Here is a 22,638-nt window from a genome sequence, read left to right on the forward strand (position 1 = left end):
CTCAATTTAAAAAGGTGGATGACTCAATAGTTGTCCCTGCCAAGGGTTTTCTCCAATTTGTCACCACTGAATGAGATAAGAGAGGAGACAGACATGTCAGTGGAGAAGATCTAGCTGGTCACTAGTGTGTATTTCTCAAATTAAAGCATAGCTTTCCAGTACCACAGCTCATTTAACTTAGAATAGTATATCTATCCTGACAGTTGTTAATGTGATTTCCTCTGAGACCAAATAATCCTTGCTCATCTGACATACTCTTGCTTTTGGGCATTCTGCCTTTTGCTCAGAAACTCCTCTTATTACTGTGCCAGCAGTGTGGTGGAATTTAAATTGGCAAAATTGATTGTAGAAAAGATAGTTATGCTTCCCAGCAACAGCACATCCTCAATGCCTCTTCTTCACTTGGTGAATGGAGACCAACATACATTTCACATAGCACTATAACCTTTCCTGAAGAAAAGGACACCATTCTTGTCTTTCTGCAGCACACTTAAAAATGATGGGACTGAGACCATTAATTTATTTCTTATTTTTAGTCAATTAGAAAGAAAGTAAAATATTTTTTACACACATTCTCAGAGAGTTTAGAGTCAAAGGGCCAAAATCAGACCTATGGTAACATCAGTGGGAGAACTAAATGGCCATGCCATATAAATTAGTAAGAATAGGGCTGCCAGAATCTGTAGAAGATAGTGTGAGCTCTGCCATGGACTCCAGGAGAGTTGTGTGCAGTTTGGTGTGATCTCTGCAGCTTTAGAGAACTAGTCATAATCCAGGAGAGGATTCAGAAGAAACTGGCACCAAAGAACTTATTACTTAGTCTCAGTTCAAAGATGATTTTTTTTTTTTTTCAAGAGGAAAAAATGCCTTTTTTTTGGACAGATCTCACCTATTAACATTCTGCTTATCATTTGCTGATTCTTAAGCACTGCTTTGTTGTAAAAATTTCATCTGAAAGGTGGTGCCTTAAGTACGTGAGAAATCTTAACTGCAAATATGGAAGTTTAGGATATGCAGTTTTTGCAGAAGTTGTTTGGATCCAAGAACAGATTTGGATCCAAGAACTCAATAGCATGCATTTTAAGTCTTATGCTTTACAATTTAGGGGTACAGATTCTTTGATGAGAAAGAGATGAAGTTTCTTGCTTATAACTGTTCCAGTCATCATTGAAGACAGATGGAAATCTAAATGAACTTAGTAAAGCAAAAGAATGTTAATGTGCCAACATGCCACCAAGGTGAGAAATTTCTAAGATAAAGAGGCAGCATCAGCTAAACAGTTTGCCTTCAATATTGACTTTCTTGACCTTTCCTTCATTTGCTGGCTTTTATGAGCTTTGAAAAACTCCTACTGGTGACTTATTCTTTGCAGTAATCTGTGGCTCTCTGAGCTTTATATGAGTCCAAACCCAGCTAGCTCTGGACTCAGGCCCACACAGAGTTGCACAGACGAAAGTAAGAGACGAGAAGCGCTCTTCTTCCACACGGGGATGAGTGTCCAGTTTATTGGCTTGGGGCAGGACACTTCTGGTAGCAGTGACCACCCACGTAGTAAAATGAAACTGAACCACCCCTGCAGTGGGTTTTATACCTGAGGATGGGGGTGGGGAAAGAGGACCGTGGCCAATGGGATACCACTGGGGAGGGGTGAGGGGAGGGGCCACCCATGGGACAGACCACCAGGGGATATGGAAAGGGAGGGGAGTATGGGGAGATACCATGTAGTGGGAGAGGGGAGATAACACTCTACATGACGTACCATACTCAGTACAATTTTCCCATCACCCAGTGCAAAGCACCAACTAAATAAACTATTTAGTGCAATACAGGAATTCTTCTGAAGTTTTAGTTGAACATGTTTGTTTTTCATTATGCCTGGAAAGATTCTGAAACTGAGGGCATTTACCAGCCATGCTTATCTTCGTTTCCAAATACTTCTTGCATTAGATGAGCACTTGAATTGACAAGCCTTAAAATATGAACACATGTCTTTTCACATCTACTTTACTACTGAGCTGAAGAATATATATTTGTATAAGTATAAAGAGAAAGAAAAAGTGAACCTTAGCAATATGCTAGTTTTTATTTTTTCACTGTCATTAGAAAATTGAAAAGGAATAAAGAGAGTCCCAGGGGTAGGGCAAGGATTTGCGGAATATTTCAGGCTTAATGCAAGAGGGTCAAAACCCTTCTGGCTGGTATACATTAAGAGCTATTACTCTCTGATCATAATAATGCAATTTATATGCAATCTAATTTTTAATATTGCTCAATTTTGGACTGGCCAAGCTGCTTTAAAAAAAAAAAAAAGTTGTCATTTACATTATGAGACAGATTTTCATTCTCAGAAAAAATGATCCAACAGCCACTGAAAAAGTCTGATTTTCCCACACAGATGACCTTTGGAAATCAAGTTTAAAGGAGGTTATCCTAGAGACTCTTATGCAATTTGCCTTTTTTGCTCTACTCCTCTGTGGACAGAAAATAGCTTTTCTGTACAGGTCTATTTATTTTGTGTTAAATAACACTGGTTTTTTAATTTTTAAGAATGTGATAGGAAATCCATTCACATACAGAAATTTTAAAAGCCTCTTTATATCTCTTGAGGGAACCTTCACTGTTCAGTTCAGCCTTTAGCTTCATAATCACTGCATTTCCTATCTACTGACTTCTTTCATGTACCTCTTTTGTTGTATTAACCTTGGAAAAAAAATATCTTTTTTCCTGGTAAAATATGTAGCACTTGTACTTACAAAAAAAGTAATTTCTATTTGATTTTTTGAGAAAGTTATATTATACTCTAGGTATGCAAAAAAAAAGGGAGATGAAAACAAAGTAGTGAAAGATGCTACCATGTGAGTATATATTTATTCTCTTAAGAATGGATTGACTTTATACTAATACTTGTCTGTTTACAAATATTTAATTCATGTGGGGGAAGGAAAAGAAGACGTTATTGTTGAAAAAATACACTATTGCTTGAAAAAATACACTATTAATTTTCTATTGGTTAAATACTCTCTCTCTGACCAAAGCAATAGCATAATGAAAATTTTCATCTTTAATTTTCTTGAGATGTTTTTACCATGTTGACAGGACAAAGGCTTAACTGAAACCTAATCATAAATCTGGTACTTTGTTTGTTTGTTTTTAATAAATGGGGTTTTACAGATGGTAAAAATGAAACAGGCAGCATTCAGGACCTCATAGCTTGCAAAAAGAAATCTCTAAGTGGAAGAGATATGAGTAAAAATGGTGGACTATTCAGTGGACAAGGAACAGGCTGGATTGATGTAGCCAGAGAGTTGTGATCAATGGTTCTGTGTCCAGGTGGAGGCTGGTGACGAGTGGCGTCTCTCAGGGCTCTCTCCTGTGATCTTTGATGTTCCCTAGATATTATTATCATTTATTATCATCATCCATGACATGAACAGTGAAATCAAGTGCACCCTCGGCAGGTTTGCCAATGACACCAAACTGAGTGGTGCTCACAGAAGAGATACCATCCAGGGGGACCTGTACAAGTTTGAAAAGTGGGCCCAAAAAAACCTCCTGAGGTTCAACAGGTCTGGATGCAAGGTGGTGCACCTGGGCTGGAACAAAGTGGGAGAAGGACTCATTGAGATCAGCCCTGCAGGGGACTTGGGGGTTCTGGTGGATGAAAAGCTGGATGTGACCCAGCAACAAACACTTGGAGCCCAGAAAGCAACTACATAAAAAGTGTGACCAGCAGGTAAAGGGAGGTGATTCTGCCCCTCTGCCCTCATGATTCCCTGCTTGGAGTGCTGTGTTCAGCTCTGGGGATCCCAGCACAAAGAAAGACATGGACCTGTTAGACCAGGTCTAGTGGAGGAACACAAAGTGGTTGGAGAGCTGGAGCACCTCTCATAAAATGGCATGTTGTAGGAGCTGGGGTTGATCAGCCTGGAGCAGAGAAAATTCCAGGGAGACCCTGGAGCACCTTCCAGTTCCTAAAAGAGGGCCTGCAAGAAGGCTGGAGAGGAAATTCATATGAGGGCATGTAGTGATAGAACAAGAGAGTAACAGCTTCAAGCTGACAAAGGGCAGGTTTAGATCAGATACTTAAAAGAAATTCTTTACTGTGAGGGTGGTGAGGCAGTGGCACAAGCTGCCCAGAGAAGCTATGAATACTCCATCCCTGGAAGTGATCCAGGCTGGATGGAATCTGAAGCAACCTGGTCCAGTGAGTTGTACCCCCTGCACATGGCAGGGGGTAAATGACATGATTTTTAAGGTCCCTTTAACCCAAACTGTTCAATGATCTATGAGCAGTGCTATCAAAATTTCAGGCAAGAATTGAAAAACAAAGGTGTTAATAAGTCCCCTTGCCTACACACTATAGAAGGCGCCCATTGTTAGCTTTGCCATATTTTTCTTATATTTAGGACTATATTAAAGGCAGGTTTTGTCACATAGAGAAATTTTCAGTTGCTCCCCACAAAAGTGCTGGTTTTGAGCAGTGGCATACTGTGATTGCCCCTTAGTCAGGTAAAATACAAACCAGCACGGACTAATGGGCAGGTGTTAGCAAGCCAGAAATAGTCCCCCATAATTTTTCCCATGTTCCTACCCAGCCCTTGAGGTATCCAGCCTGTAGTTCAATGCATTTATTCTGTCTTTAGGTCTCAGTCACATTAAGACTGTGCCAGTGTGGAACTTCTCATTGCATTTATGGAGAATTTAGGTAAAACTTTTTGTTAAAACTCCAGTGCTGTCTTAATGCCTCAATGCTGATTGCAGATCCCTGAGAAAATTGAGGGAACAAAATGTTTGCTCTTCTGAAAAATTTATATCTGGAATAAATCCTTTCAGGATTTGTTTTACAAATCTTAAATAAATGGAATATTATTCCAAAACATTGTATTTTGGATTAGTAGGTAATATGTATTTTTTCATTCCATAAGTGGAATAATGTTTAAGCAGCAATACATTTTGGTGAGTACAATAAGGTCTGGATATAATCAAACACGATTTGTAGGGGAGGATAAGATTTTTTTTTTAATACTGAAGGAGATATGCCTAAAAGCTTTTCTAGTTTTTTCTGAATGTAACTGTTGATTTGGTTACCTCTGTAAGTAGATGTAACCTACAAATTTTTTTGTCTAATGCTGACACAAACTTAATAAAAAAAAAAGCTTATCAAATTCTTTGATATGAGCAAAGTAACCAGAAAGATAGATGGGTCTCATTTAACATTTCTTGTTCCAGAAGTTCAGGCTGATGACTTTCATGCCTGCTTTACCTGTCAAGATTGTCACAATGAGGCTCATGGCACTCTCTGGTTATGTGGGTGGCCTCAGAGCTACAGTAAGTCAAAATTTTTATAAGCAATGAATTCAGCAGTGGAAAGCAGCTGAGGAAAGCCCTAGTACCAACATGGTTACATATCTTTTTTCTACATTTAAATGGCAAATTGACTCAGTTAGGGATTTTAGGATATTTCTAATGTAGTCACAAAGGATGACAGCCAAGAATACTGTCTGATCAAGTAAAATAAAATATCCTCCAAGAGATACATAGGATTAACACATAACTGCACTTTAACTACACCCATACAATTTTCATTTTTGCTTTGCACAGTTTTAAGGTCTTCTGTTTTGCTCACAAGAATATCACAGAATCACAGGATAATTCAGGGTGAAAATGACCTCAGGAGGTCTCTAGTCCAGCTTTCTGCTTGAAACAGGATTAACTATGAATTCAGACTAGATGGCTCAGAACATAATCCACTCATATTTTGAAAACCTCCAGGGATGGAGACTACACAACTGCTCTGAGTAACTTGCTCCACTGCTGGACTGTCATCCTGGACAAAGTGTTTCTCCTTAAGTCCTGTCAGAAGCTCTCCTATGAAAATTTGTGCTTGCTGCCAAGGGCCAAAGGACCTGACTCCATCTTCCTAATAGTCTTGTAGATGTTGCAGGGCTGCTGTTTGCTCCTACCCAGAACTGCCTGAATATGTCCAAGTCCCTCAGTTTCTTACAGGGCAAGTACTGCAATATCTGGCCATCCCAGTGGTTCTCTACTGAATTTTATCTTATTTAGCAATGCTTTTTCTGTATTATGAGACTTAAATTGGATGTGGTTTTAAGACATAGTCTCAAACCTGTGACCATGCTTCTGTTATCACAGCCCAGAATGTTGCTGGCCATCCCTGCTGCCAGGGCTCCCAGCTGGCTCAACTCAGTATCTGCCCAGCTGAACCCCAGGCCCTCTTCAGCAGAGCTGCTCCCCAGGCAGACAGGCCCAGTCACTACTGTTCCCAGCAGCTCTTCCTTCCCAGGTGCAGCGCTTGGCATTTTTCACTGCTGAATCTCCATTTCCATTGTCCCATTCCTCCAGCCTCTCCAGGGCTGTCAGTGTGGCAGCCCTGTCCTCAAGAATATCATCTGTGTTCCCCAGAGTGTGTCCTCTGCCAGTCTGATCCGAGTGCGCTCCAGTGCCTGCTGCCCGCTCCATGGCTGGGTCACTGACTTCACACAGTACAAGTCCCAGGATGGACCCCCCAGCAATCCCACTGCTTAGACACCTCTGATTGTGACCCATGTGCTACTCTGGCATACTCTGGCATACACAAGAAACTTTTTATTTTACTTTTATAAAAAGTGAAACAAAATTGAAGACAAAGTCTCTTTCAAGACCACAGCCAGACCAGCCTCTGCAGGACTCCGTAAAACTGAGAAAAGTCTTCCTGCTTTCTCCATTGCTGTCTAGTTCTGCTCAGTAAGCTGCTTGGAAAAACATGTGGAGCAAAAGAAAAAAAAAAGCCAAAACCAACCCACCAACGAAAAAAACTCAAATAAATCTAGAAATATATTTTACATTTTAAAAAACTGTTAACCCCCTCTCCCCCTTCCAAACAAAACCAAAACTAGTTATGGTCGAACCATAACTATTAAAAAAAATGTAGTCTGCAATAAACTACTGTTGTCCTCAATTTTATGTGACTGCTACTCAAGTTTTGTTTTGAATGGAATAATATCTATTGGACAGGATGAGAGTTTGTGTTACTGATAGGTAAGGCTTTATAAATTATTTCCTTTCACATGACTTTAGAGTGACTGAAACGCATTTTATAAGTGTAGTAACTTGCCAAAGCCCCCAACCTAATGATTTATCTGTGTTGATTGTTAAATAGTCCTCTGCCTGTGGAGCAAATTTAACCTCACATTGCATTGTCAAAAGTCTCATATTCCTCTGGCGAGGCTGGGCACTGCTTTGTCAAAATACGTTTCTACTGTAATTTCAAGTTTCTCTTGATGGCATTTACTCCCTTCCCACTCAGTTTAATGAATGGAAGTATTTAAAAAACACAATACAGATTCCCTTTTTTCTGTTTCTTTTTTATAAGGAAACATGTTTTTGAATGAGTGTGAAGAATTGTAACTCAACACCTTGGAAAAAACTAACCAGCAACTTTCAGAGATAATCATTATTTCATCCATTTGACTAAAATATTTCCAACTATATGTAAGACAGAATAATATACAGTAGAAGAGATGAGGGATCAAGACTTAGAATAATTGAGGGCAGGCAGAGTGGAAAAAGCTGTTGATAAGGGAAATACAGAGGAAATGTAACGTGAAAATGAAAGACTATTTGGCATCAGTATAAAACCCTTGCTAGCAAGCAGCTCATCTCTGTCAGTCTGCTCACACTGAAAAAATGAAAGTGAAGGGGCAATACATGGTAAGCACTTTCACAAAAGGCAGCAGGCCAACAGTGATGCTTGATTAGGAAGGTGAATATTTAAAAACTGCTTTAAAATATCAAAGAAAGGCAGTTTTGGTTTAGAGATGCAAAAAATCTGCCTAAATTATAAGATTCAGGATCTATGAGAGAATGTATCTTAGATGAATTTCCAGAAAGTCACTGAGGTATCTATTTGTGATTTAAATGTCAGTTTTGTATGCTCCCTCAAGTGCAGTAAAGAAAATATTTATTTGGCAAAGTTTGTGTCTCAAATATACATAATTCCATGCCTTGATAAACATAATTTCTAGACCTAAATCATCCCAAGATATTTTTCTACTGAGAGTCTTCCTGAATTTCCTGTTTATTTTTTTGGTGCAAAAACTAGGAAATACATGCTGTTATGGTGCAGGCAGGTGCCTAAGCCACTGGTTAGTCTCTGGTCTAAGGTTAAGCTAACCGAACAGAAATGCCTTAAGTTTTAGCTTCCATATTTTCCAGATTCTGTACTGCATTAGTATATACCTCTGAACTTCATATAAAGTGTTATCAAGTTCCCTTCACATTTTAGTTAGACAAAACAATCCTTTTCCATCCGAAGAACCAAGGACACCGTTGCAATTTCAGGCCCAAAAAGTGTAAACAACAGCAAATTGAGGACAGCAAACTGGTAGGATGGGACTTCATAACCAGAAGCTGTAATTGGACAATAACCCAATATATAAATGGACCAAAACTTATAAAAGTGTGAAAGTGTGTCACCAGTGGTCCATCTTGGGTGTAGCCCTGACCGGGCTCTTGTATGGCCCAAGGTGTATCCTTTGGAGGCCTTTTTAATAAATGCCTACTTTATCCCTGGAACACTGTTTAGCCTCTGTTCTAGGTAGCCTCTCAAGGCATCAACAGGACATAAGGTACAATGAGGAATGACATGAGAAATTGCCAGGCATGTTAGATAACCATGCAAGAGACTGACAGAAATTACTAGTAGTGCTGTGAGTGATTCCTGAATTTCAAAAGTGGTTACAGGGATGTTCTATGAGAAGCAGTTGTACTTCCCAAGTAGTTGAAGAGGAGTACTGAGGACCTGCAGGGTAATAGACACCTGTGCGTCTAATACTACTTAGATAGCCAAAGAAGTAATGCTTTTTATATATATAAACAAGATTATTTTTTGATAATATAAAAAGTGTCAAATTTAGGTAGAGATGTAGCAAAATTAGGAACAATGGTAAAAAATACTTGAGGGAATGTTGTTCATTTGTGTGAGGCCTAATGTGAGCAAAGGGAGGTACAGATGTGCTGGAAAGGAGGATAAAAAAAATGGGTAACAGCACTACAATGTGATAGGATGGGTTGCTTCCCTGCCCAGCAAGGAAACTGCTGGCATGGCAACAAGAAGCATTGTGGCAGTGCTTGTCCCAGACCCTGAGATGCTGGCATCTGTTGTGGTCTGAGATAAAACTGACAGTGTAGGAATTAAATGAGTCCAGGTACCAAAGTACATTTAGTCATGGATACCTTTAATATTGATGAGGGACTCAACATCCAGGTCCCCCAGTGAGGAGGTGCCCACTTCAGGAGGGAAGAGAGCCCATCCCTTACATGTGGCAGAGAACAGGGCAGCCTGGGGAGGTGCTTGTAGAGTCAGCACAGGTTTCTCAGCTCCTGGCATCCTCTGCCATGAACCCTTGGACATTCACATTCACATTCACTCCCCGTGGGCTCTCTGGATCTCAACAGTAACCCCAGACCTCACCACCTATGGAATTGGGCAGAGAATATCCATTACCCAGGTTCCAACTGGTTTAAATTCCCTTGGCACCTGCTGCCGCAGTAGAACATTCCCATACTATTCTCCAGAAGGTTCTCTGCTCTGTGGCACACACACTGCTACAGAGGGCTTGGTTTATGGGTGGAGCATTGGAGTGAAACACTGTGAAAACCATCCAGGCCCTGTGCCCAGCTGGCACAGCACCTCCCCATCTGCCTTCAAATGCGCCCTGTCCCTGCAGCTGACCTGGAAGCAGTTGCCATGTGTGATTTTAGAATGTGTGTCCCACAAGGTTTTCAAGTGGGTACACTATTCAAGAATTACAGGCATTCCTATTTTCCCAAGATTAGCTAATTGACCATTTAGCTAGTAGGAACCTTTTACTTAAGAATGTATGCCCAAAAAATTGCAAGTTCAGTTAATTAATTTTTCAAATGGACTTTGAAGACCTGTAACTGCACACTCTGGTGAGGGCCTGTGCAACTCATGGAGAACACTCTCTTTGGCTTCTCCCTCTGCCTGCTAACCTTTGAAGGACAAGAATATTCACAAAATATTAATTATTCCTGGGCAGACAATTATTTTAAAGCGTCCATGAGATCCCAAGACACCATGTTTGGTTTGAAAGAGAATGACCTTGTTTTCCCTGCTCGCTCAGCTCTGGGTGTCCTAGGCAATGGTGTGTGATGCCAGTAGTGTAAGGCTTGAAGGGCTGCCTCTGCTACATCACCTTTGCCCTCCTGTGACCTGCAGGTCAGCTCAGCACAGCCATGCCAATGCAGGGAGGGAGATAACTGCTGCTTTTTCCCTGGTATATGTGCTTCTGAGCACCACATGTTAGGATTCTCTAGGAGGATTTTGCCGTCCCTACGTTGCAGGATGACATCCTGATTAGTCTGTTGTAATTATATTTTGTGCAGGTTTTTCTTGGCACTGTCTCCTTAGCTGGAATTCACACCTTCTGCTTCTTCCTCTGATTCTGGAGTATAGAGATTTATCCATGTTATAATTTTCTCAGCTGGTTCTACTAATAATGAAAAGACATATAATCCTCTTCATTCTACTTTTGTGCTATCTATTTTGATAGCTGTCTTATTTTTTTCTTAGTGTTTAGAATATAATTTAAATCCCTCTCTCCTGCAATTACACAATGATGCAATAACCTTGCCTTCCCTTTAAAAGTATCAAGATATAGCAGATTTCCCATTCCATTGTGACTGCAAGAGGAATATTGAAGTTCTTAAGATATGCTGAATTGTTGTATGATAAAAAGGAGCATTTTGTTTAAAATACCCTTGACACATGCTATTTCAAGGAATGGGTCCTGATTTCCAAATGCTCAGTATTGCCAATACTCTAAACATCTGATAAATCATGCAGACTAAAAATATAAAAAAAATTTAGAAAGAATGATGAGCTGTTAATTCCTGGGACGAATAATATTTGATTGGTATTTCAGTTCAGGTTGTTAGGTGGAGAAGTAGATGCGAGTCATCAAAAAGCTCAGGTCATGCCTGTAGGTTAGTCTTAGAGATTTTTCTGTGTGTGTGTGTGTGTGTTCATGTGTGCATGTCTTCAAAGCAGATACTGTGATAGCAGCAATCAATGAATATAAATGTTCCCCAGCCAAACTGTCAGAATCAGGATGTTGCAGTTTCAGGTATGTGATCTGCTCCTTCACAAGAGGAATGAGAGCTCAGGTAATTGACAGCAAGTGTGGCATTCTGACAAGATGTGAGATGTGCCTACCTTCTGTACCTGAACTATGGATATGTGCCTTGTAAATAATGTGTGTGATAAACAACAAATAGCTTAAACTCTTGTTTCTAGTCAGAGCTTGCTCAGATCCATCTAGCAGTGTTGAAAAGCAAAACAAAACAACACAACAGAAGCCAAACAGATGAGACATTATAGTTTTGATTCTGTTCTCATAAAAAATATAGCATGAAGGGTAGAAAAAGATACAACAATCCCTAGAGAATGAAGAAAGGACACAGATTTCCTTAGGCAAACTGTCTATTTTAAAAAGTACACAGTAGTGTAAAGAGTGACTCTTCTTTTTTTTTTTTTTTTCTTTCTTTAAGAATAGCCAATTTTTACAGCAGTTTATATTACTGTTATAATACAGTTTTTAACACAGTTCATAATGCTGGCATTCTTGTCTAATTCTTCAGAGCACTCCGTGACATCACAGAAGGTGATCAGAGTTACAGAGATTTTTGCATAAATTTTAACAAAATGTTTTGCTGTGCATTAGTTTGCTAAATAAGGTGTCAAAATTAAGACCATTAATTAACTGACCTAATTATTAGGAAATCATAGAATGGTTTGGATGGGAAGGGACCTGAAAAATCATTTAGTTCCAATCCCCTGCTATTGGCAGGGAACCTCCCACTAGACCAGGTTGCTCAAAGCCCCACCCAGCCTGGCATTGAACACTTCCAGGGATGGGTTATCCGCAGCTTCCCTGGACACCCTATTCCAGTGCCTCATAACTCTCACAGTAAAGAATTTTTTTCCTAATATCTAGTCTTAAGCTACCTTTTTTTTTTTTTTTTCAGTTTAAAGACATTTCCTTTTGTGTTATCACTACATGTCCTTGTAAAAACTCTCTCTCTGGCTTTCTTGTTGGCCTCTTAGGTACTGTAAGGTGCTCTAAGGTCAAAGTGACCTAATACACCATACATTCTGGTACAGGAAACATTTGGTAGACAATATGGCTAATTACAGACTAATTCCCAGCTGCCACCATTCTTACTGAAAATACATATGCCAAAGGCACTTTTTAAAATGGAACTTTTTTTTGTGAGAACACTGATAAAACAATACATGACTCTGCAGTCTGAAGTAAATAGGCTTTCCTCCAAACTTGCCAATTTTACTTTTGCATTATTTACCATTTTCATTTCAGTTACATATAAGATTTACATGAAAAGCTATCTGCCTAGTACATCAAACTCATTTTGAAGGGACTGTAAAAATATGGCTTGAACAGAGGAATGGTTTCCTAAGAATCTTACACTAATTATCAGGAGGCAGAAGCTCTCCCTTTTCAACTCATTCCCACACTGCCATTTGTTTTAATTATATCCACCAGGCCCTGGAGCAAACAGCCCCACAGCATGATTCTTTCCCGCCTCTGCCATTGTGTTGAACAAGTGTGCTGGTTTTAGCTGGGGCAGAGTTAATTTTCTTCATGAGCCATGACAACAGGTCTATCACCAAGCTCGTGGAACACAGCACCTTGCAGTGTCAGTCCCTGGAATGACATCTACAGCTAGAAGGAGGAGATCAGCTTTCTTTGGCTTACTTGAAGGAGGAATGCTATGCCATTACCTTTTCCATTCCATGTGCCATTGGAAAATGCTTTTACTTTTGCTAATGGTTATGTTTTAGCTGTTAGCTAAAACAGTTTCTTTTAACAAAAGGTGCTGAGACCTGATTATTCAATACTATAAATAAATTTTGTTCTCCTTTGTCCCTCTGTATAGATTGTTAAAATAGCTAACAATACCTGTGTAGCATCACGTATTCTTTTGACACCTATAACACAACAGAACTTGATAAAAATGTATGCTACTGTTCCCAGTAGCTCTTCCCTTCACAGATACTAAATTATATTTTTTCACTTAAAATTTCCACTGAGAACATAAATTTCTTCCATATCTTTAACAATCTCCAAGTTTCTTCAGTTACTTATAGGGATGTATACTGTCATTGAAGTGAACATTTGATTCATTTCATGGCTGAAGTAGCACAGAGAGCCTGGCTGGGCAACTAACTTTTTCAGGATTGCTGATACAGCCTACACTCTTCCAAGTCAGTGATTTTCTGGCCATAAGCAGTAACACTGGGAGGTAGCAGTCCTTTCACAACAACATGTTTTGTACAGACTTTATACCTGCTCAGTGACACTGCTGTCAGTTTTATGGTTTCAGTATTCTGCAGTCTGAGCAAACTCAGAATTTCACCAGTATCTGCAGGCCAAGGTTGGAGTCATTGCTCTTCCTGAGTAAGGAAGAGTGGCTTCTGTATCAGTTTGAAACTAGACAACTTCTTCACTTTTGGAAAGGTTAGTCATGCAGTATACAGTTTTTCAAATCAAAAAGGGAATTTTTGTGATCACTCACCTTATTGAGTGGATATGTATATTGGGTAAAGGAGCTTTCATCTCTTCAGGAATTTGGCTTATGGAAATTACCCATTCTCAAACTTTAATTACTCAATGACTTAATAGCTTATTCATTCAGCTTGGCTTATTAGGTGTCCCCTTTAGTGTTCCTCACTCAGAACTTTGTTTTCCAACTGAGGCTTTGGGGAAAACCTCAGGTTTCTTATCAGAAATACACTACTGTATACTGCTGTTGAATTCTTTCATGCTCTCCTTCTGTACCACTTTCAAATCCATCAGAAAGAGAAAATTTGTGATACAAGGTTCTAGCCAGCAGGGCACAGGATGCTGGGATTTGGGGCAACAGTGAGAGTAAGAGAGTCTGGAACAGCATATGTGTTATGATTCTGTTCTCACTCTGTATCTTCTATCTCTTTTGTAGCATGTATCTTTTTGCAATACCTGGAGTGTCAGGGTCTACAAAATGAATGAGAGAATTTTTCACCTTTTTTATTATTTCACATAAATGAAAATTATGTCAGGTTCCACATGGAAAATAGAGAACATAATTTGAGAGAAGAGACAGATACCTTGTCCATCCTCCAGCATTGTGGCAGAATGGACCTGATTCATTTTAGAATACAGCTGTCAGATGTCTTTACTAGATTGCACTTGTGTTCCTAGTAAAAGTTTTAAAAGAATTTTAGAAACTTGTTTTGCTGCTTGAAGCAGTAATAAAGAGATTTCCACCCTCCCAACTCCCCCACTCCTGAGAAAATTCATAACCTAAATGTAGCTGACTAAAGCTTTGTATCATTGTTTCTGCTATTGGCAGCTCAGTAACAGACATACCTAAACCTTGTCATAGAAACCCTTTTCTGTCTGAGTAATTATTTCCCATCTTTTGTCTTTCTTCTTCCATTCTCGATTGAATCTTCTCATGTCCTCCCACTTGTCTTACTTTCTAGATCATTTTACAGCATCTCAATTACATCTCACTTGCACAAACACCAATCTTAAGTTTATAACCCCTAGGGAGAGAATATGAAATATGCTTCTGCTTCTACAGAAAAGGGTAAAAAAAATTCAAGTCTTTTCAAATATGAAAGTAAATGTATTGTTTCCCCTCAAAAGCATTTTTTTCTTAGTAATAGAATCTGATTTCACTTTGCTAGTTAATAGAGCGTTACTTGAACTTCATGGAACTAACTAGCAACACATGGCACATAAAACTTTATTTACCATCTCTGTGCAATAATAATCAGGTATCAGCAGCTTTGAACTCGTCATAGCTACATTCGCTTGCCATTTGCCAACTACTGGGATATAAGTTAAAGAATATGATTTTAAATCTACTAAAAGGGTTAAGAGTATTAAACAGAATGTGATAGTAAGTGCTAAGAAAAAATCATAGCTGCTAAAAAGCATATATTTTATTGTTCACTACTTTTTAACTCATTCTTCCAATTTTTTTCATACTATGATAGTAAGAGACTATACATAAATAAATATTTTTACTTTTAACTTTATGATCCATTTCTAATCTTTTTTGTAGTCTTATTTTGGTAAGATAGAATTCGTGTTATATTCAGAAGTAGTTAAAATAATTTAGGTATGTCAGTACTGATGTGTAGGTAAATACATTGCACTTGAAGCAATGTCATGTAAACTTTGTTTGCAGATGGCACGAGAAGGGGAAAGCCAATCTCCAGTAACAATATAGTCCAAAATTTAGTTGTGTCCTTGTTGTTTTTTAGAGTGGCTAGTTGCTGCTATTTTAGAGAGCTGATACACAGGTTTGACTGTCATTCATGAATGAAGGGCTTAGGTTGCCTAAAGGATCACTGACAAAGGTATTATCAAAAGTAGGCTTAATATAAATATGTGAAAGCACAACTTAATAAAGTTTGAGGCAAAGTTCTCTCTATTACAACATGGATGAAATATACAAAGAAAAATCAGGTTAGAATCAATTTAGAATTATTTACACAGAAAGCAAAGACACAAAAGAGTAAGGGAGACCCTCCTGTTTAGTCACAAGGTTTGGAGTGGTCCCTTTGCCTGATGATTCTTAGGTGAGGTTAAATCCAATCCTAGTCTCAGGCTTGGCCAACATTTTATATCTAAAGGATTTAGCAGCATTTAATGATTAGCTAATTTAACATTTACAAAGTGATTAAATAGGATTTAGTACAATTACAGCAGTGACTTAATTATAGATGTGAGATGGCAACATTCATAGTGTACTTGCTAAAAAGTGTTTAAATAATTCACACAGTCATGCAGATAGACATGAAGTTATTTATATATACACACACACATATAAAGGTATATACCAGTTAAAATATCCCCTTGAGTTCAATGAAATATTCACATTGAATGCCTTCACATTTCTCAGTGGGCAAGGGTGGAGCCTCTAGGAGTGAGTGAGATTGGTCCAGGCCCCATCACCTGCTCAGCAATGGTCCTCTGATGATCTCACGTGTGTGTGTTCAGAAGTTTTGAGGGAAGAAGATGCTGGTTGCAGCCTGCTGAGGGCCAGGAGAGCTCAGAGGGCCTCACTTAGGACTGCTGTTTATAGGGTCATTAAGTGATTTGCTTTAGTCATCAGTGAATTTCCATCCTGGCCACAATACAGGTCAGTAATTATGGAATTTTTCAAAAGTCCAGTTACAATTCCACTGAGGCTGCAATTCAGGTAAGTATTTTTCTTAGGCTCTAGGGGAAGAGGAATTATCTCTCTTCTCCCACCCTGGTCAGATGACTGGAGTTCCTGACATGGACAGAGTCACCACTCCCTTTGCCATGCAAGAGTCCCTGGTATGGTCAAGGGATGCTTCCCTGCCCAACTCTTTACACAAAGGCCAAACTCTAATGGGAATTCTTAAGGTCATAGAGTGGGCCCAAGGAGCAGGTGGAGGGGAATGCCCCACCAAAACTGGGAGGCCCAGTTGAAATAGAAGAAATTGAGGAAATATTGGAATTTAATCCTAAAGGTTTTTCTGTGAAAATTTCTATCTTTTAAAAATACTCTCTGTAGTTCATGCATATATAGAGAACATCCCACAGTGCCTGAGAAGTGTCCCATAGTTTACATAAAGGTTTAGGTATTATAGGTTAAAACCCCCAATTTAGAAATTTGCATTTAATTCTTTAAAGTTTTGAGGAACTGACTTTGATCCAGGGAAGATCCTATGGGTATCCTTACCAACACACAAACAGGGCTAGTCAGAATTTTAGAACTATTTATTTGCCCTTGTGATGAAGACAAAGCCATAGTATATTGGGAAAAAAAAAATCAAGCTTTGCTTTTATTTCACAAAATGTTATCTATTTTTTTTTAATTGATAGAAGCTTGTAAAAGACGGCTTTAATGAAATATCACAGTGGTCCAGATTAATATTTTTTCCCAGACTCAAAAAAGAGATGAAAGGGTAATAAATGACTATGGGTATGAGACAGCAGCAGCAGTTCAGGGCTAAATGTGTAATATTTGGGAAAAAATTTCTCCCCCAAAGTGGAAGTTGCTCATACAACTAGAGGCTGTCTAAAAGGAGTCCAACAGAAGTCAACATGGAATAGCAAAACATTAAATAAGAGACTAATATGAACTAACTTGATAATGCAATATGTTATGTCTTCAAATTGTAAGATGAAAAGGAAATTTTTTCACTGATGTCATGGGTTGTCACTGGCCTGATGCCAGGCACCTGCAAAAGCTGCTCACTCACTCCCCTCTGCAGCTGGTCAAAGGAGAGAGAATTTAACCAAGAGTTCATGGGTTGAGATAGGGCCTGGGAGAGAGACCACTCACCAAATACCATCACAGGCAAAACAGGCCAGAGATGGAAAGAGAATTTATTACTAACAAAATCAAAGCATGAGAATGAGAAGTAAAATAAGCCCTTAAAAACACCTTCCCCCCATACCTCCCTCCTTCCAGCTCTACCTCCAACTGCAAGGAGACAGGGAATGGGGCTTATGGTCAGTTCATCACTGGTGGCTTCCCCCACTGCTCAGGGACAGGAGTCCTTCCCCTGTTGCACCGTGGGCTCCCTGCCACAGGAGACAGATCTCCATCAACTCCTCCAGTGTGAGTCCATCCCACAGCCCCCCTCGCTGGGGCTGCTGCAATGTGAGTCCCTCCCATGGGCACACAGTCCTCCCAGACAGCTGTGGCATGGGTCATTCTTCCACAGGGTGCAGCCCTCCCAGACTGCTGCAGTGTGGGCCACTCTTCCATGGGGTGCAGTCCTCCAAGGACAGGCTGCTCCAGGGGCCCTCTTTCCATGAGTCTCCCACAGGGTCACAGGCTCCTCTCAGGCACCCCCTGCTCCAGTGTGGGTCTCCTCCATGGGCTGTGGGTGGATCTCTGCATCCCTGTGGATCCCCATGGGCTGCAGGGGCACAGCTGCCTCACCATGGGCTGCACGCAGGGGAATCTCAGCTCTGGTGCCTGGAGCACCTCCTGCCCCTCCTTCTGCACTGAGCCTGCTGTCTGCAGGGCTGTTCCTCTCACATGTTCTCACTCAGCACTTCTCTAGTCACAATTAATACTGTGACACCATTTTTTGTTTTGATTTCTTCTTAACTATGTTATCACTGAGGTTTTACCACCATTTCTGATTGGCCCAGCTTTGGCCAGCAGCATGTCCATCTTTGGAGCCTCCAAGGATTGGCTCTGCTGGACATGGTGGAAACTTCTGGAAGATTCTCACAGAAAAGACCCCCCTGCTACCAAAACCAGGCCATGCAAAACTAATACAACTGATTATCTGTCAGACATAACATTGGCATTTCTCAGTTTTGTGTGAAATGTACTTTTTATTCTTAGATAAAGTACAGAGAGGAAAAAAAGTTTGTTGAAAACATATTTCTAATGTTAACTTTTCTTTTTGAGTATTTGTGGTTATGACAATTCCTATGAAATATGCAGTGTTTTGTTTTACATGGAAATAAGAACATATAAAATAAATACTTCTATTGATGATTAGTTTTCCTGGTTTGATTCAATCTTAATAAGAAGGTATTTAAAGGTTTCTTTCTGTGCTAAAGAAATTAAATTTTACCTTGCTTATTATCAGGGTGAAGAAGTTTTATTATGCAGTTCAATTGTATTGAAATGTTATTTCAGGTGCTAATTACATGGACTGTGGACAATGAGCTGAAAAACCTCCTTTTAATTATAACCACAAAAGCCATTAAACAATTTTTCTATTTGAACTGGACCTTTCCATTTCTGGTGTTTAAAGCTCTTTAATACGGGTTCTTTCTATAGAAAAGTTTGTGCTACATCATGGACACACAGCAAGTGGTCTAAAATGTGATTTTATCTAATGGTTGGGTACCTTTTTTTTTCAAACCTAGTAATTTTCTAGCTATTTTCACGCTTTTTTTCTATTTCTGTGTACTCATTTTAAAAGAATGATACCCCTTTTGAGGTCTTGAGAAAATGACTGAAGTTCTAGTTTCTCATTAGATGAGATTTAATACCAAATTCAATTCTAGAAAGAAATGCTGGGAAGTCATGTTATATTCCCCTTTAAAGACAATTGATAATTACAGCAGTGTAATAACATCTAAAAAAAGCTATATGCACCAGCAGGTGCTTTTTAAATCTACTGTTACAACAACAGTACATTTTTGCAAGGGTCTGAGTCTGCTTTGTCTTCAAATCTTCTAATGCTGTAATAGAGCCTGTCCTATTTGATGAAAAATTAGTCCAGTAGAAATATGTTGCTCTTTGCCATGACATGACAACTTTTTAAGAATCTGTGTGTTACTAAGCCATCATACAGTATGCTTTATTTAGTTCTCAGAACTTCAAAGTACTGAAAGCAACATAATTTTATTCAAGCCCAGAGCTAGAAATGCCATGCACTAAACAAATGCAGGGGTGATGGCATGCATCTTATCCTCCATTAACACAGATATAGAGAAGAAAGCTTATGAGCCTCTTTTGTTATAAATGAAGATCATGCACCAGGTCTTGTCCTAATTTTTCAGAAAGCCTAAGGAAATGTTGCACATTGGCAATGCTTCTGTTTTGCTTAGCATATTAGAGCTTTGTTGTCCCATGAGGTCAGTGGTGCTTTAGGCAGAAGATTTCCACCCACATGGAGTTTGCAGGAGTGTCAGTGTGAGCACTGCAGTACTACAGTATTACTTCCATGAATATGTTGTCTCCTAGAGAAGGTGGCACTGAAGAGGCTTGGAGATGGTAAGATGAGAAAAAAATATTGTATAGCAACTTTGAAAATGTTAACAAGAATGAAGGAAAGAGAGAAGGTGAGAAAGAAATGGAAAATTAAAGTGAGTTTTAGAAAAAAAATCACACTGATTTTACAGGTGCATAGCAATGCTTCAGAAGCCACATCTGCCCTTCCTCATTTTATTAACATGAATATCATATTTTTGCATTTAGATCTAGATCATATTAGGCAGGAAGATAGAAATAGTTTTGGAGGACTGATTAACCAAAGTCAATACTTTGGTCTTTTTTGGGTATTGTAGGACCACTGTTCCCTTGCAATTATAAGTTAAAACAACAACAACAACAACAACAACAACAACAACAACAAAACAAACAAACAAAAAAAACCCCAAAAAAAACAAAACCAAAAAAACCACAACCAGCCCCTAAAGTCCAGTCTGGAAAAGTCTGGTCTTTATTTCTATCCTACCTAAATTTTACTTAGTCGAGCTTTGAGTTGGAAAATTCTCAAGTGTTTTGCATTTCAGGGTGAACAAAAAAAAGCAAGATACTTTTAGAAGATAATTTTCAGCATTGAAAAACATTTTTTGAGGTATTATTCTAGAACATGCCCCACAAGCCAGTTCTAAATACCTTTAAAATTTCTGTGCTTGATAATGAAAATTTATGTGCTTGTGCATAATCAATCTCAGAAAAGGGAGAAGTTTCCGTCTAAATCTTGAGACAGTACAAATAGTTTGATTAAACACTGTTTGTTCATTTAGCTTTTTATAAGGCATAATAGGGATAGATAAAAAACTGGTTTTGTATGTTTACATTAAAGTTTGCCACTTAATCAGAAAAAAAAAAAATATTAGGAGCTATGCTTTGATTCCCAAAGTGAATTTGTCTATTCAGAAGAGAAATTGGCTGTATGTTCCACCTATTTTCTTTTGAACTTCCCAACCAGATCAGATTAGTTCTTATTATACCACTTGTGGCCCCAAATCTGATTCAGATTTATTTATCTCTCCCAGTGACTCTTCATTGCCGTAGCCAAGATGCAACTGTGATCCAGTCATGTTTCTTTTTCCTAGGTGCTGCTCCTCATGGAGTCATTCTGGTCTTAATTGTCATTATTGGTCTTAATAATGCACGGCAATGCTTTAGGAGGGGTAGTCACATTGTGATTCAGGCTTCCTACGAGTCTGTTTGCTATTGTGGCAAATAGCTGGCTCTAATACTGTGACTTTGCTTCCAAGCAAAGATTTGATAGTATCTTCCTATCTCTCTGTGAAACATACCCTGCAGTGCCCCATGCAATAATTTCATTTCTTTCATATTGAAAAGGCAGTGACTGGACATGCTTCTTTACACTTTCTGTGAATAGCAGACTAACTGCACTTTCTCAGTTCCTAAGTTCCATCCTTCCTACTTCATTGCAGTGCATATTTTCTACGTCTGTGTTTTTCTTAGCTTATTCATATTCACCTACTCCTCCTTTTTGTATCCAAATGGACTGTGAAATTTCTGCAACAAAGATACAATTTGATTGGTCCTTTTTCAATTCTAAATTAAGGAATTGTAGCTATTCTTCACTCCTAGGACATTCATAGTATGCCCATTCTTTGCTTACTACACAGTGTTCCACTTGTATAGGCATTCTTATGTGCATGACTTAGATATTTATTAGTCCCCTAGGAAGAAAATATGGGTAAAAAAATCTGATATAATTTATTTCACAGATGAAATCAGGTCTCAGAATGAGACCTGATATAAAAATAAAAATACAGAACTTTGTTAAATAGCCTTTCTTAATAGCATTGATTTTTCACAGTTCTTCAATAAAGAATACAGAGAAACAGAGATGAATAGTAGCAGCAACAGAGAGGGATGTCATAATTTCAAGGTATGTTTATCTACATAATGGTAAAGAATTTAAATAAGTCTATATGCAGGCAGGCTTTATAGACTTTTGGTGAATTTAAAGCTTATATTTTACAATGATACTTTTGGTTTTACAACCTCATGACTTATAACAGAAGTTTCAAGATTTCCAAAATATTTATGCTATTTTTGAAAAAAAAAACCCAAAAATCAACAAACCAGTACTGCTTTTCCCTGTGCATGCAGCCTATTGCATTGTTTCCAAACTTCCAGGTACTAGGATCAAACTATTAGATGGAGTATTAGTTAAGAACAGAATGCTGCTGGTAATGCTAGTGAGGCAGACTTGAAAATGTAACCTTCAGTTTTTCTCAGTGGCAAAGTTTGTGATTTTCTCAGGCATGACTGGTTTTTTAAATGCTTTGTATTCATTTTTGAAGCCTGAAAGTTGGAAATACGAAATTCCCTTGCTAAAATTCCCCAAAACACTTCAAAGCCAAACAAAATCCAAAACCAAGAGTCCAAAGTAGAAATTTTTGTACAGAAGCCACTTGAAACATTCAACTAAAACACAGGGAAAAATTCTGAATATTCCCTTTGGAGTCTTACTTCTTCCTACTCAGTAGGACTGAGATGAAATCACAGTTTAAATTTCAATGTTGTCTTCTGAATAAATTTCAACAAAAGCCATCCACCTCGACAAAGCAATGAAGATTTATGTCAGCATTATATAGGTTTGATGTTGAAATTATGAACTTTAAATCTCAGATACACATGCCTTAATAGATTTAACACTTATAAACCTTTTAGAATGTCACAAAATGGCATCATGATTATGTAATTATATCTTCAAAGTCGGAGGATTTCTTCCTAAAAAAAACCCCTCTGAGGCAGGATCTATAATTTTTAAAATTTTATTTAAATAATTTCCATATTAACTGGATTTGGAACTCATAAAAC

This window comes from Agelaius tricolor, unplaced genomic scaffold (assembly GCF_023055355.1).
Source record: "Agelaius tricolor isolate 1412-34295 unplaced genomic scaffold, bAgeTri1.0.p SCAF_1, whole genome shotgun sequence".
NCBI lineage: Eukaryota > Metazoa > Chordata > Aves > Passeriformes > Icteridae > Agelaius > Agelaius tricolor.